Source organism: Callospermophilus lateralis, chromosome 9, assembly GCF_048772815.1.
Source record: "Callospermophilus lateralis isolate mCalLat2 chromosome 9, mCalLat2.hap1, whole genome shotgun sequence".
In the NCBI taxonomy this organism is placed as follows: domain Eukaryota; kingdom Metazoa; phylum Chordata; class Mammalia; order Rodentia; family Sciuridae; genus Callospermophilus; species Callospermophilus lateralis.
Window position 1 is genome coordinate 33,314,378 of NC_135313.1, and position 13,829 is coordinate 33,328,206.

At 36.1% G+C, this 13,829-nt stretch overlaps 1 protein-coding gene across 1 annotated transcript in view; it reads left to right on the forward strand.

Annotated features, from left to right (window-relative positions):
- Catspert (catsper channel auxiliary subunit tau) overlaps window positions 1-13,829 on the forward strand; it is a 165,073-nt gene that overhangs the window by 36,808 nt on the left and 114,436 nt on the right.

Consider the following 13,829-nt stretch of genomic DNA (forward strand, 5'->3'; position numbering starts at 1 on the left):
AGGTGGCAAACATTTTGTCATTCTGTAGGCTCTTTCTTCATGTTCTTGACTGTTTCCTTTGCTGTGAAGCAGCTTTTGAGTTTGTATAGTATTATTTATTGATTTTTGATTTTACTTCTTGTGCTTTAGGAATCTTGTTGAGAAATTCAGTTTCTAAGCCAACATGATGGAGAATGGGGCCTACTTTTTCTTCTAGTTAGGCACAGGGTCTCTGGTCTAATGCCTAAATCCTTGATATAGCTCTGTAGTATAATCTAACATCTGGTATTGTGATGCCTCCTGATTCATTTTTCTCACTGAGCATTACTTTGGCTATTCTAGGCCTCTTATTTTTCCAAATGAATTTCATGATTGCCTTTTCTAGTTCTAAAGAACATCATTGGGACCTTAATAGGAATTGCATTATATTTATATAGCACTTTTGGTAGTATGGCCATTTTGACAATATTAATTATGCCTATCTAATGACATGGGAGAGCTTTCCATCTTCTAAGGTCTTCTTCATTTTCTTTCTTTAGTGTTCTATAGTTTTCATTGTAGAAGTTTTTCACCTCTTTCATTAGATTGATTCCCAAATATTTTATTTTCTTTGAGGCTATTATGAATGGAATGGTTTTCATAATTTCTCTTTAAGTGGATTTATCAATGATGTATAGGAATGCAATTGATTTATGGGTGTTAATTTCATATCTTGTTACTTTGCTGAATTCATTTATGAGTTCTAAATGTCTTCTGGTAAAGTTTTATGGGGTCTTCTAAATATAGAATCGTGTCATCATGTCTGTTGTATTTCATTCAGTCTTAATTTTCATTTAGATAATTATTATAGAAATTTTTCCATTTGGGGGCTTAGGGGCTTGTTTTTGAGTTACTTTTGAATGTAGTATTTTCCTAAGTAATTTTGGTAGAGCCTCCTTAGTGGTCAGGAATTCTTACCATGTAATGTTTTTATTTATCATCCTGTTTAGAAAGATAGCTTTGCTAAATATAACAATCGTGACTGGCAATTGTCCCCCCGCCCAACTAGAGCTTGAAATATCTCATTCTAAGCCCTCCTTGACTATATGGTCTCAATTGAAAAGTCAGAATGATCCTCACTGCTTTACCTCTAAATGTGACCTGAAATTTTTCTCCTGAAGCCTTTAATATTCTTTCCTTTTTTCTATGTAAGGCATTTTAATTATAGTGTTTCTTAGAGCAGTTCTTTTTTTTTAAGAGAGAGAGAGACATTTTTTTAATATTTATTCTTTAGTTTTCGGTGGACACAACATCTTTATTTTATTTTTATGTGGTGCTGAGGATTGAACCCAGTGCCCCACACATGCCATGTGAGCACGCTACTGCTTGAGCCACATCCCCAGCCCAGAGAGCAGTTCTTTTTAAATTTTGTCTATTTGGATTTCTGTATGCCTCCTGGATGTGAATAGTTCCTCTCATTTCTTTTTTTAAACTATTTTTAAAAATTTATATATGACAGCAGAATGCATTATAATTCTTATTATACATATAGAACACAATTTTTCATATCTCTGGTTGTGTAAAAAGTATATTCAGACCTATTCATGTCTTCATACATGTACCTTGGATACTAATGTCTATCACATTCACCATCATTGCTAACTCCACACCCACTCCCTTTCCCTTTCCACCCCTCTGCCCTATCAAGAGTTCCTCTATTCCTCCTATGCTCCCTTTCCCTACCCCATTATGAATCAGCCTCCTTATATCAGAGAAAACATTCGGCATTTGGTTTTTGGGGATTGGCTAACTTCATTTAGCATTATCTTCTCTAACTCCATCCGTTTACCTGCAAATGCCATAGTTGTATTCTCTTTTGTTGCTGAGTAATATTCCATTATGTATATATGCCATATTTTTTATCCATTCATCTAATGAAGGGCATTTAGGTTGGTTCCACTGTTTAGTTGTTTGAATTGTGCTGCTATAAACATTGATGAGGCTGTGTCCCTGTAGTATGCTGTTTTTAAGTCCTTTAGGTATAGACTGAGGAGAGGGATAGCTGAGTCAAAAGGTGGTTCCGTTTCCAATTTTCCAAGAAATCTCCATACTGCTTTCCATATTGGCTGCACCAAATTGCAGTTCCACCAGCAGTGTATGAGTATACCTTTTCCCCATATCCTCACCAACACTTATTGTTGTTTGTCTTCATAATAGCTGCCATTCTGACTGGAATGAGATGAAATCTTAGAGTGGTTTTGATTTGCATTTCCCTAATTGCTAGCAATGATGAACATTTTTTTTTTCATATATTTGTTGATTGTTTATCCTTTTCTGAGAAGTGTCTGTTCAGGTCATTGGCCCATTTATTTATTTATTTATTTATTTATTTTTGGTGCTTAACTTTTTGAGTTCTTTACATACCCTAGAGATTAGTGCTCTATCTGATGTGTGAGGGGTAAAGATTTGCTCCCAGATGTAGGCTCTCTATTCACCTCACTGTTTCTTTTGTTGAGAAGAAACTTTTTAGTTTGAGTCCATCCCATTTATTGATTCTTGATTTTAATTCTTGCGCCAAAGGAGGCTTATTAAGGAAGTTGGGGCCTAATCCCACATGATGGAAATTAGGGCCTACCTTTTCTTCTATTAGACACAGGTTCTCTGGTTTTATTCCTAGGTCCTTGATTAATTTTGAGTTGAGTTTTGTGCATGGTGAGAGATAGGGTTTAATTTCATTTTGTTTCATATGGATTTTCAGTTTCTCCAGTACCATTTGTTGAAGAAGCTATCTTTTCTCCAATGCATGTTTTTGTAATATAAAACCTTTCTAATATAATTGTAATTTTGTGGGTTAGTCTCTATGTCCTCTATTCTGTACCATTGGTCTACCAATCTGTTTTGGTGCCAATGCCATGCTGTTTTTGTTACTATTGCTCTGTAGTGTAGTTTAAGGTCTGGTATAGTGATGCCGCCTACTTCACTCTCCTGCTAAGGATTGCTTTAGTTATTCTGGGTCTCTTATTTTTCCAGATGAATTTCTTGATTGCATTTTCTATTTCTATGAGAAATGGCATTGGGATTTTGATTGGAATTGCATTAAATCTGTATGGTGCTTTTCAAAGGATGGTCATTTTGATAATATTAATTCTGCCTATCCAAGAGCAAGATAGATATTTTCATCTTCTAAGGTCTTCTTTGACTTCTTTCTTTAGGGTTATATAGTTTTCATTATATAGATCTTTCACCTATTTCATTAAGTTGATTCCAAGTGGTTTTTTTTTTTTAGGCTATTGTAAATGGTGTGGTTTTCTTTGATTTCCTTTCTGAGGATTTGTCACTGATATACAGAAATGCCTTTGATTTATGGGTGTTTTATATCCTGGTACTTTGATGAATTCATTTACTAGTTCTAGAAGTTTTCTGGTGGAACTTTTAGGGTATTCTAGGTATAGAATCATATCATCAGCAAGTAGTGACAATTTGAGTTCTTCTTTTCCTATGTGTATCTCTTTAATTTCTTTTGCCTATCTAATTGCTCTGGCCAGTGTTTCAAGAACTATGTTAAATAGAAGTGGTGAAATAGTGCATTCCTGTCTTGTTCCAGTTTTTAGACAGAATACCTTCAGTTTTTCTCCATTTAGAATGATGTTGGCCTGGGGCTTAGCATAGATAGCCTTTATGATGTTGTGATATGTTTCTGTTATCCCTAATTTTTCTAGTGTTTTGAACATGAAGGAGTGCTTTTTTTTTTGCATCTATTGAGATGATCATATGATTCTTATCTTTAAGTCTATTGATGTGATGAATTACATTTATTGATTTCCGTATGTTGAACAAACCTTGCATCTATGGGATGAATTGCACTTGATCATGGTGCACGATCTTTTTGATATGTTTTTGTAATCGATTTGCCAGAATTTTATTGAGAATTTTTGCATCTGTATTCATTAGAGATATTGGTCTGAAGTTTTCTTTTTTTGATGTGTCTTAGCCTGGTTTTAGAATCAGGGTGATATTTGCCTCATAGAATAAGTTTGGAAGTGCTCCTTCTTTTTCTGTATCCTGAAATAAGTTGAAGAGTTTCAGTATTAGTTCTTCTTTTAAAAGTCTTGTAGAACTCGGCTGGGTGTGCATCTGGTCCTGAGCTTTTCTTGGTTGGAAGACTTTTGATGGCATCACTTAAAATTGATCTGTTTAAATTGTATATATCATTCTGGTTCAATTTGGGCAAATTATATGATTATAGAAATTTGTCAATGCCTTCGATATTTAGTTCCTCTCATTTCTAAAGGGAGGAAATTTTTCTGCTATTATTTCACTGAAAATGTGCTGCCACCCTCACAGTATCAACAAAGGATCTTGAGTAGGGGCAATGAGAGATGGAGAAAAATACCAAGACAAAGAAAACACACAGATATTTTTAAGTAAAGCTAGGGCCAGGTAGGACAGTGCACTCTGATGGAAGAACAGTGACTCAGAACTCACTCTGCAAGTTTATTATGTAGGGTCTCATAATCACAAAGTTAACTATAGGGGGCATTGTAAATAGTTTAAGGCTTGTGAGTTATCAAGAGGTTTCTTTGTGCACTAAAATGTTTCTGATCTAGTAATATTTTTATAGCTATCCTACTGTTGCAGTGCTGGGAACATTTTTCTATTATCCTGCTACACCCAGGGAGCCCATTGTCCTGGAATGTCTGAAGACAGTTAGTGTAAGAGCCAAGTGTTAATAACATCCTTGCCTTTTTGAAAAGGAATATTTTTCCCCCCAGGCTTGGCTTTTACTGACTCTACAGGATCAACCAATGACCGGGGACTTATCTACTGTCCACAAAAATGTTTCTTAATGCCGTTGCCTGTATCTTCAGGGTGTCTTCTAACCCAATGACTCTTAAATTTTGTCTTTTGCTGTCCCAGAGTTCTTATATATTCTTTTTTTTATTGGTTGTTCAAATCATTACAAAGCTCATGACATATCATCTTTCATACATTTGATTCAAGTGAGTTATGAACTCCCATTTTTATCCCAAATACAAATTGCAGAATCACATCAGTTACACATTCACATTTTTACATAATGCCATATTTGTGACTGTTGTATTCTGCTGCCTTTCCTATCCCCTACTATCCCCCCTCCCCTCCCCTCCCATCTTCCCTCTCTACCTCATCTGTTGTTGTTCAGTTCTCTCCCTTGTTTCCCCCGCGCCTTTTCCCCTCACAATCTCTTATATGTGATTTCGTATAACATTGAGGGTTTCCTTCCGTTTCCATGCAATTTCCCTTCTCTCTCACTTTCCCTCCCACCACTCGTCTCTGTTTAATGTTAATCTTTTCCTCATGCTCTTCCTCCCTGCTCAGTTCTTAGTTGCTCTCCTTAAATCAAAGAAGACATTTGGCATTTGTTTTTTAAGGATTGGCTAGCTTCACTTAGCATAATCTGCTCTAATGCCATCCATTTCCCTGCAAATTCCATGATTTTGTCATTTTTTAGTGCTGCGTAATACTCCATTGTGTGTAAATGCCACATTTTATTTATCCATTCATCTATTGAAGGGCATCTAGGTTGGTTCCACAGTCTAGCTATTGTGAATTGTGATGCTATAATCATTGATGTGGCAGTATCCCTATAGTACGCTCTTTTAAGAACCTCAGGGAATAGTCCGAGAAGGGCGATAGCTGGGTCAAATGGTGGTTCCATTCCCAGCTTTCCCAGGAATCTCCATACTGCTTTCCAAATTGGCCACACCAATTTGCAGTCCCACCAGCAATGTACAAGAGTACCCTTTTTCCCAATCCTCACCAGCACTTGTTGTTGTTTGACTTCAGAATGGCTGCCGATCTTACTGGAGTGAGATGGTATCTTAGGGTGGTTTTGATTTGCATTTCTCTGACTGCTAGAGATGGTGAGCATTTTTTCATGTACTTATTGATTGATTGTAAGTCCTTCTCTGAGAAGTGTCTGTTCAGGTCCTTGGCCCATTTGTTGATTGGGTTATTTGTTATCTTATTGTTTAATTTTTTGAGTTCTTTGTATATTCTGGATATTAGGGCTCTATCTGAAGTGTGAGGAGTAAAGATTTGTTCCCAGGATGTAGGCTCCCTATTTACTTCTCTTATTGTTTCTCTTGCTGAGAAAAAACTTTTTAGTTTAAGTAAGTCCCATTTGTTGATTCTTGTTATTAACTCTTGGGCTATGGGCGTCCTATTAAGGAATTTGGAGCCCGACCCCACAATATGTAGATCGTAGCCAACTTTTTCTTCTATCAGACACAGAGTCTCTGATTTGATATCAAGCTCTTTGATCCATTTTGAGTTAACTTTTGTGCATGGCAAGAGAAAGGGGTTCAGCTTCATTTTGTTGCATATGGATTTCCAGTTTTCCCAGCACCATTTGTTGAAGATGCTATACTTCCTCCATTGCATGCTTTTAGCCCCTTTATCAAATATAAGAAAGTTGTAATTTTGTGGATTGATCTCTGTGTCCTCTATTCTGTACCATTGGTCCACTTGCCTGTTTTGGTACCAGTACCATGCTGTTTTTGTTACTATTGCTCTGCAATATAGTTTGAAATCTGGTATCGCTATGCCTCCAGATTCACACTTCCTGCTTAGAATTGCCTTTGCTATTCTGGGTCTTTTGTTTTTCCATATGAATTTCATGATTGCTTTATCTATTTCTACAAGAAATGCTGTTGGGATTTTGATTGGCATCACATTAAACCTGTAGAGAACTTTGGGTAATATCGCCATTTTGATGATGTTAGTTCTGCCTATCCATGAACAGGGTACATTTTTTGATGATGTTAGTTCTGCCTATCCATGAACAGGGTACATTTTTCCATTTTCTAAGATCTTGTTCTATCTCTCTTTAGGGTTCTGTAGTTTTCATTGTATAAATCTTTCACCTCTTTTGTTAGGTTGATTCCCAAGTATTTTATTTTTTTTGAGGATATTGTGAAAGGAGTGGTTTTCCTCATTTCCATTTCAGAAGTTTTGTTGCTGATATACAGGAATGCCTGTGATTTATGCGTGTTGATTTTATATCCTGCCACTTTGCTGAATTCATTTATTAACTCTGGCAGTTTCTTTGTAGACCCTTTTGGGTCTGTTAGATATAGTATCATATCATTCGCAAATAGTGATAATTTAAGTTCTTCTTTTCCTATTTTTATGCCTTTAATTTCTTTTGTCTGTCTAATTGCTCTGGCTAGTATTTCAAGAAGTAAATTGAATAGAAGTGGTGAGAGAGGGCATCCCTGTCTTGTTCCTGATTTTAGAGGGAATGCCTACAGTTTTTCTCCATTTAGAATGTTGTTGCTAGCCTGAGGCTTAGCATATATAGCTTTTACAATGTTGAGGTAAATTCCTGTTATCCCTAGTTTTTCTAGTGTTTTGAACATAAAGGGATGTTGTACTTTGTCAAATGCTTTTTCTGCATCTATCGAGATGATCATATGGTTCTTATCTTTAAGTCTATTGATGTGGTGAATAGCATTTATTGATTTCTGTATATTTAACCAGCCTTGCATCCCAGGGATGAATCCTACTTGATCATGGTGCACACTTTTTTTGATATGCTTTTGTATTCGATTCGCCAGGATTTTATTGAGAATTTTTGCATCTAAGTTCATTAGAGATATTGGTCTGTAATTTTCTTTCTTTGAAGTGTCTTTGTCTGGTTTCGGGATCAGGGTGATGTTGGCCTCATAGAATGAATTTGGAAGAGCTCCTTCTTTTTCTATTTCTTGAAATAGCTTGAAAAGTATTGGTATTAATTCTTCTTTGAAGGTTTTGTAAAACTCCGCTGTATACCCATCCAGTCCAGGGCTTTTCTTGGTTGGTAGTTTTTTGATGGCTTCTTCTATTTCTTCCTTTGTTATTGGTCTGTTTAAATTGTGTGTGTCTTCCTGACTCAATCTGGGCAGATCATATGACTTAAGAAATTTATCGATATCTTCACTATCTTCTATTTTATTGGAATATAGGGTTTCAAAATACTTTTTAATTATCTTCTGTATTTCTGTAGTGTCTGTTGTGATATTGCCTTTTTCATCCCGTATGTTAGTAATTTGAGTTCTCTCTCTTCTTCTCTTCATTAGCATGGCTAAGGGCCTGTAGATCTTATTTATTTTTTCAAAGAACCAACTTTAAGTTTTATCAATTTTTTCAATGTTTTTTTTTTTTTGTTTCAATTTCGTTGATTTCTGCTCTGATTTTAATTATTTCTTGTCTTCTACTACATTTGGTGTTGTTTTGCTCTTTCTTTTCTAGGGTTTTAAGATGTTCATTATTTGTTGGTTTTTTCTTTTTTTGAGGAATGAACTCCAGGAAATGAATTTCCCTCTTAAAACTGCTTTCATTGTGTCCCATAGATTCCGTGTCTGTATTGTCGTTTACTAAGAATTTTTTGATTTCCTCCTTTATGTCTTCTGTAACCCATTGATCATTCAGTAACATATTGTTCATTTTCCAGGTGATGCAGGATTTTTCCTTCCTTCTTTTATCATTGATTTCCAGTTTCATTCCATTATGATCAGATACGGTGCATGGTGTTATCTCCACACCTTTATATTTATTGAGAGTTGCCCTATGGCATAATATATGGTCTGTCTTTGAGTAGGATCCATGTGCTGCTGAGAAGAACGTGTATCCACTTGATGATGGTTGATATATTCTATATATATCAGTTAAGTCTAGGTTATTGATTGCGTTATTGAGTTCTATAGTTTCTTTATTCAGCTTTTGTCTAGAGGATCTGTCTAATGGTGAGAGCGGTGTGTTGAAGTCACCCATAATTATTGTGTTGTGGTCTATTTGACTCTTGAACTTGAGGAGAGTTTGTTTTATGAACATTGCAGCACCATTGTTTGGTGCATACAAATTGATAATTGTTATGTCTTGTTGGTGAATGGTTCCTTTTAACAGTATATAGTCTCCTTCTTTATCCCTTTTGATTAACTTAGGTTTGAAGTTGATTTTATTCGATATGAGTATGGCCACTCCTGCTGGCTTCCAAGGGCCATGTGAGTGGTATGATTTTTCCCAACCTTTCACCTTCAGCCTGTGTATGTCTTTTCCTATCATATGAGTCTCCTGAAGGCAGCATATTTTTGGATTTGTTTTCTTAATCCAGGTTACTAGCCTATGTCTCTTGATTGGTGAATTTTTAAGCCGTTAACATTTAAGGTTACAATTGAAATATGGTTTGTACTTCCAGTCATGTTTATTTATTTATTTATTTTAGTTTGGCTAGTTTTTCCTCTTTGGTTATTTTTCTCCCCCTTTACTGAGATACCTCCCACTGTTAGTTTTGGGCGCTATTTTTCAGTTCCTCTTCTTGTAGTATTTTTCTCAAAATGCTTTGCAGTGCTGGTTTTCTGGCTGCGAATTCGTTTAGCTTTTGTTTATTGTGAAATATTTTAATTTCATTGTCAAATCTGAAGCTTAATTTTGCTGGATACAGTGTTCTTGGTTGGAATCCATTATTTTTCAGTGTTTGAAATACGTTGTTCCATGATCTTCTCGCTTTCAAAGTCTGTGATGAAAAATCAGTTGTTAACCTAATAGATTTATCGCTGAATTTAATCTGCTTCCTTTCTCTCGTAGCTTTTAATATTCTCTCCTTGTTCTGTATGTTGGATATCTTCATAATTATATGTCTTGGAGTTGGTCTATTATGGTTTTGAATGTTTGGGGTCTTGTAGGCTTCCAGGATTTGGCAGTCCATTCCATCTTTCATCTCTGGGAAGTTTTCTAGGATTATTTCATTTAATAGGTTGTCCATTCCTTTGGTTTGAACCTCTATACTTTCTTCTATCCCAATGACTCTCAAGTTTGTTTTTTTTATGACATCCCATATCTCTTGGATAGATTGCTCATGAGATTTAAGCATCTTTTCTGTGTTGACTATATTCTTTTCAAGTTGATAAACTTTGTCTTCATTATCTGATGTCCTGACTTCTACTTGATCTAGTCTATTTGTAATATTCTCGTTATAGTTTTTAATTTGGTTTATGGTTTCCTGCCTTTCTAGGATTACTGTTTTTTTTTTTTTTTTAAATCTCTATCTCCTGGTAAAGCTTGTTCTTTGCACTTTGAATTTGTTTGTTTAATTTGTTTTCAAAATATACAAAATATACTTTTTTCCCTTGTTTTTTCATGTTGTTCACGTTACTTTCCAGCTCTGTTTGACTGCTGTGTAACTGCTTTCTCCTATAAATTTGTTTTGGTTTTGTATATCTCTGTTGTCTCTCCTTTGTGTTGGGAGATTATGCCTAGAAATGTTGGGTTTTATTGTACTTTAAAGCTGATTCATTCAATTCATAAAAGGCTTCCCGGTTCTGTATGCATGTAGTGATTTGTTGTTTGTTCTTAGGACTTTATGTTTAGGTTATGTGCTATGATGGTATGAGGGTTAGTATGTCTTGGCTACTTTAGAAGATTGCTCTACTGAAGGGGGATACTAACAGGCGATTGGATTAGGGTGTTGGTAGTAGCTAGGTATTTAGGATTCCTATAGACAGCCTCGAAACATTCACCTATTTGCATTTAGACAGTTGCATGTAATGGAAGACGTAATGCTTGGGATGAAAGTTGGCGGGTAGGGGAAGGAAGGTGCTCTTAAAAAGAAAGAATGAGAGAGAGAGATAGATTAGAGGAGAATGAAAAGAACAATAAAACTTGAAACAGGAAAGAAAGAAGGAAACGGCAAGAAAGGAACAGAGAGAGAAGAAAAGAAGTTTTAGAGATCCATTTTCTTCTCTTCCAGTAGGTGGAACTGTGCCCTCTGAGCCAAGCTTCTGCCCTCTACGTGCCGATAGCAATCCCTGTAAGGCGGCTCCTGGGAGTCTCTCAATCTTGTCAGTCCAGAGCTGTTTCACTTCTCCGGTCTCTCCCCCGCTTCCTCTTGTCAGCCGGCCAGTAAGGTCCTGTTCACCGGAAGCGGTTCCCCAAGGATCTAGTTACACTTGCAGCCCCACCGCACGTCCCATTTAAGCCCCAGTGCTGTGGTAAACTGGCGGCTAAGACCTTGGGAGTCGCCGCTGGTGATATGGGGGGTTGGGGGTCGGGTTCCCCTCTGCTTCCCTACACACTTGCCCCCGGAGAGATCCCTGAGGTTTCCTGGCTTCTTGTATCTGGATTGGGTGGGAGTCACACACCTGCTAAAGTGGAATCCGCTTTCTATCTTATGGTGTATGGTAGTACAGGTTGGGGAGTACTGACAGTTGGAGTTTTGTCTGGATGGAAAGGTCCATGCTGTTCCAGAGCTGATGCAGAGTTATAAATGGAAACTTCCAGCAGCTAGGTTTAGTTCTGACTGTTCTTTTAAGTTCATTGGGAGGTATTTATTCCAGAGAGATTAGGTCCATACCCCTGTTGCTGTGCAAATGCCAATCTCTGCTGGGTGTCTGGGTCTCAGGGACCTCCTGAAAACTCCACTTATAGAATCCTTTCCATGTATTTCACTGCCATGGACGTGGATTTACCAGGATTAGACATGGAGTTCAGACGTATCTATCTGACCAGTTTCTGGCCTTTCCCAACCTGGTCACATGAAACACCAGAAACAAAGGGAAAGCAAGCCTTTCTCCTCCCACTGTCCCCAGCCTGTATCCCCAGGGGCACAATCCTGTCTGTGCCTATTTCTGGCTCCCATGGCAGACTGGCAGTGCTTTTTATGAACTTATGAGCTCCTGTCACTGAAAACTGCCACATGACCACCTGCAAATTACTTCTACTTCAACTTTCCACTTGCCTGCAGAGAGATTTTGAGCTTGCCCCACCACCTCTGGGTTGGTTAAGATAGCCGCCTTCTCTACTCCACAGGTTCTCCCACGCCAAATTTATTCACAGTGCTTTTTTCTCTTTCTGTCTCAGTTATCCCTCTTCTCTGCAAGGAACAAAGCTGATGCATCTCAAATATATTTCTTGTTCTATGACTAAAGCTTTTGAATTTCTGTATCTCTATAATGATTTTACTGTCAGATGTTGAATTTTAGTGAATTCTTTTAGAAAACTCACCTTGCTGAGAAGGAATATTCCTACTGCTTGAATCTGAAACTGGAGTAACTACAAAAATCTGTAGTGTTTTATACATTAATAGCAAACTATCTGAAATGTTGCATTTGTACTAGCTATAAAAAACAAAATATATGTAAATAAATTCATCCAAGGAGGTGAAATATTTCTACCCTGAAAACAACAAAACACTGATAAAAGAAATTGAAGTGAATACAAGTAAATGGAAAGGTATTTCCATGGATTAGAAGAATTAATGTTGTTTAAATGGTTGTATTACCCAAAGCAATCTATAGATTTTATTTTGGGAATATAGGAAATTAACAGACTTTCAAAAAGTAACACCACTAAATAATATACTTAGGAAATTATTACTTTCCCGTTCAGCTCATTCTCTCCACTTCACCCCACCTTCTTTCCAATTTTGGTAACCTGTTTATGATTTATTCTTTCTATATGACTTCAGATGTATACTTTAATTTTCCCCTGTAATACAAAATATGCTTTGCTTTTGTCATTCAGTACTAGTGTAAATCACTGTTATTTCATAGCAATCTTCCTTATTGTTTTAAGTATATGTTATAGTTTATTCAACCAGTATTCTATTTTGGCTGTTAGGTAGTTTGCAGCATTTTGCAGTTGCAAATAATATTGTAATGAAAAACTTTGTGATGTGTTTTCACATTTTAGCAGTGTGTACTCAGGGAAAATGTATAACTTTTAAATCTTTATTTCTGATTATGTCTTTTGGCGTTAAAAAGTGTTCTCATTTGTCTTGTTTAGTAGATGTTTTGCCTGAATTCTACCATCTCATATCATGGTCTAGATATCTCTGCTTTCTTATTGTTTTCTTTTTATTTATTGTATCTGTACCTGTTCCTTTACACTTGGCTTTTTGAATCACTATTTTAGATATATCTCTCATATTAATAGAGTGACTGTCTTGCTAAACTATCCTATCTGAAAGTCCAGAGTCCTAGGAAATACCTCAGTTCTGGGCAAACTGGAATGGTTGGTTACCCAATAATATTTATGCATAGACTTGAGTTTTGTGAATCCTTGAGCCCATTTAAATATCCTTTTCCTTTAGTATATAATGTTAAGCCCTTACATATTTATTGATGTAACTGATAATGTTTGGTTTCAATATGTCATGTCATATTTCCTATGTCTTTTTCATATGTTGTGATTATCATTTTTCTTTAAAATTTTCTTTGGTACTTTGCAAAATGTTTTAATTTTTGTTTCCTGATCTTTTATACTTATTTCTCTGTATCATTTTCATTCTCTTCATTGTTTTCCTATCTTTTCCAGTGCCCTGTATCAAGTTTCATTTGAAACCATGCTACCTTGGGCACCTTGTCTTTATTTCTAAGATGGTTTTTCTTTTTTAGAAAATTTATTTCTTGAGTTGATACACGCTCATTTTTTTTTCTTTTCAGACATTGTTGAAATTGTGAATGTAGACATTAAAAAATATCTCCAAATGCTTGTTTGAAGATCTTTAATTCAGTTTGAAAATTTGTGCTATAATTTACTTCTATTTTGTGTTGTTTTTGGAGGGCAGAATTTTTGTCAGGCACCCCCCACCCCCATTTCTTTTAATAAGAGCTTTTAATGAAGTTTGTCTGGTTTTTCTTATTTCTAATTACTTCATGTGTGCCTTATATGTATGTGTGTGGGGTGGGGGCTATGCATGCATTTAGGTGCAGTTAAAAAAAAAAAGAACTTGTAGATGATGAGAAGTGAGGGGATAGGTTAAATACGGTGGCCTATGGTTCCTTGTTATTTTGTTATCCTTAATTTCCCCTTGTCACATCCTTCTTTCTCATTACTAGATGTATTCAAGGGAC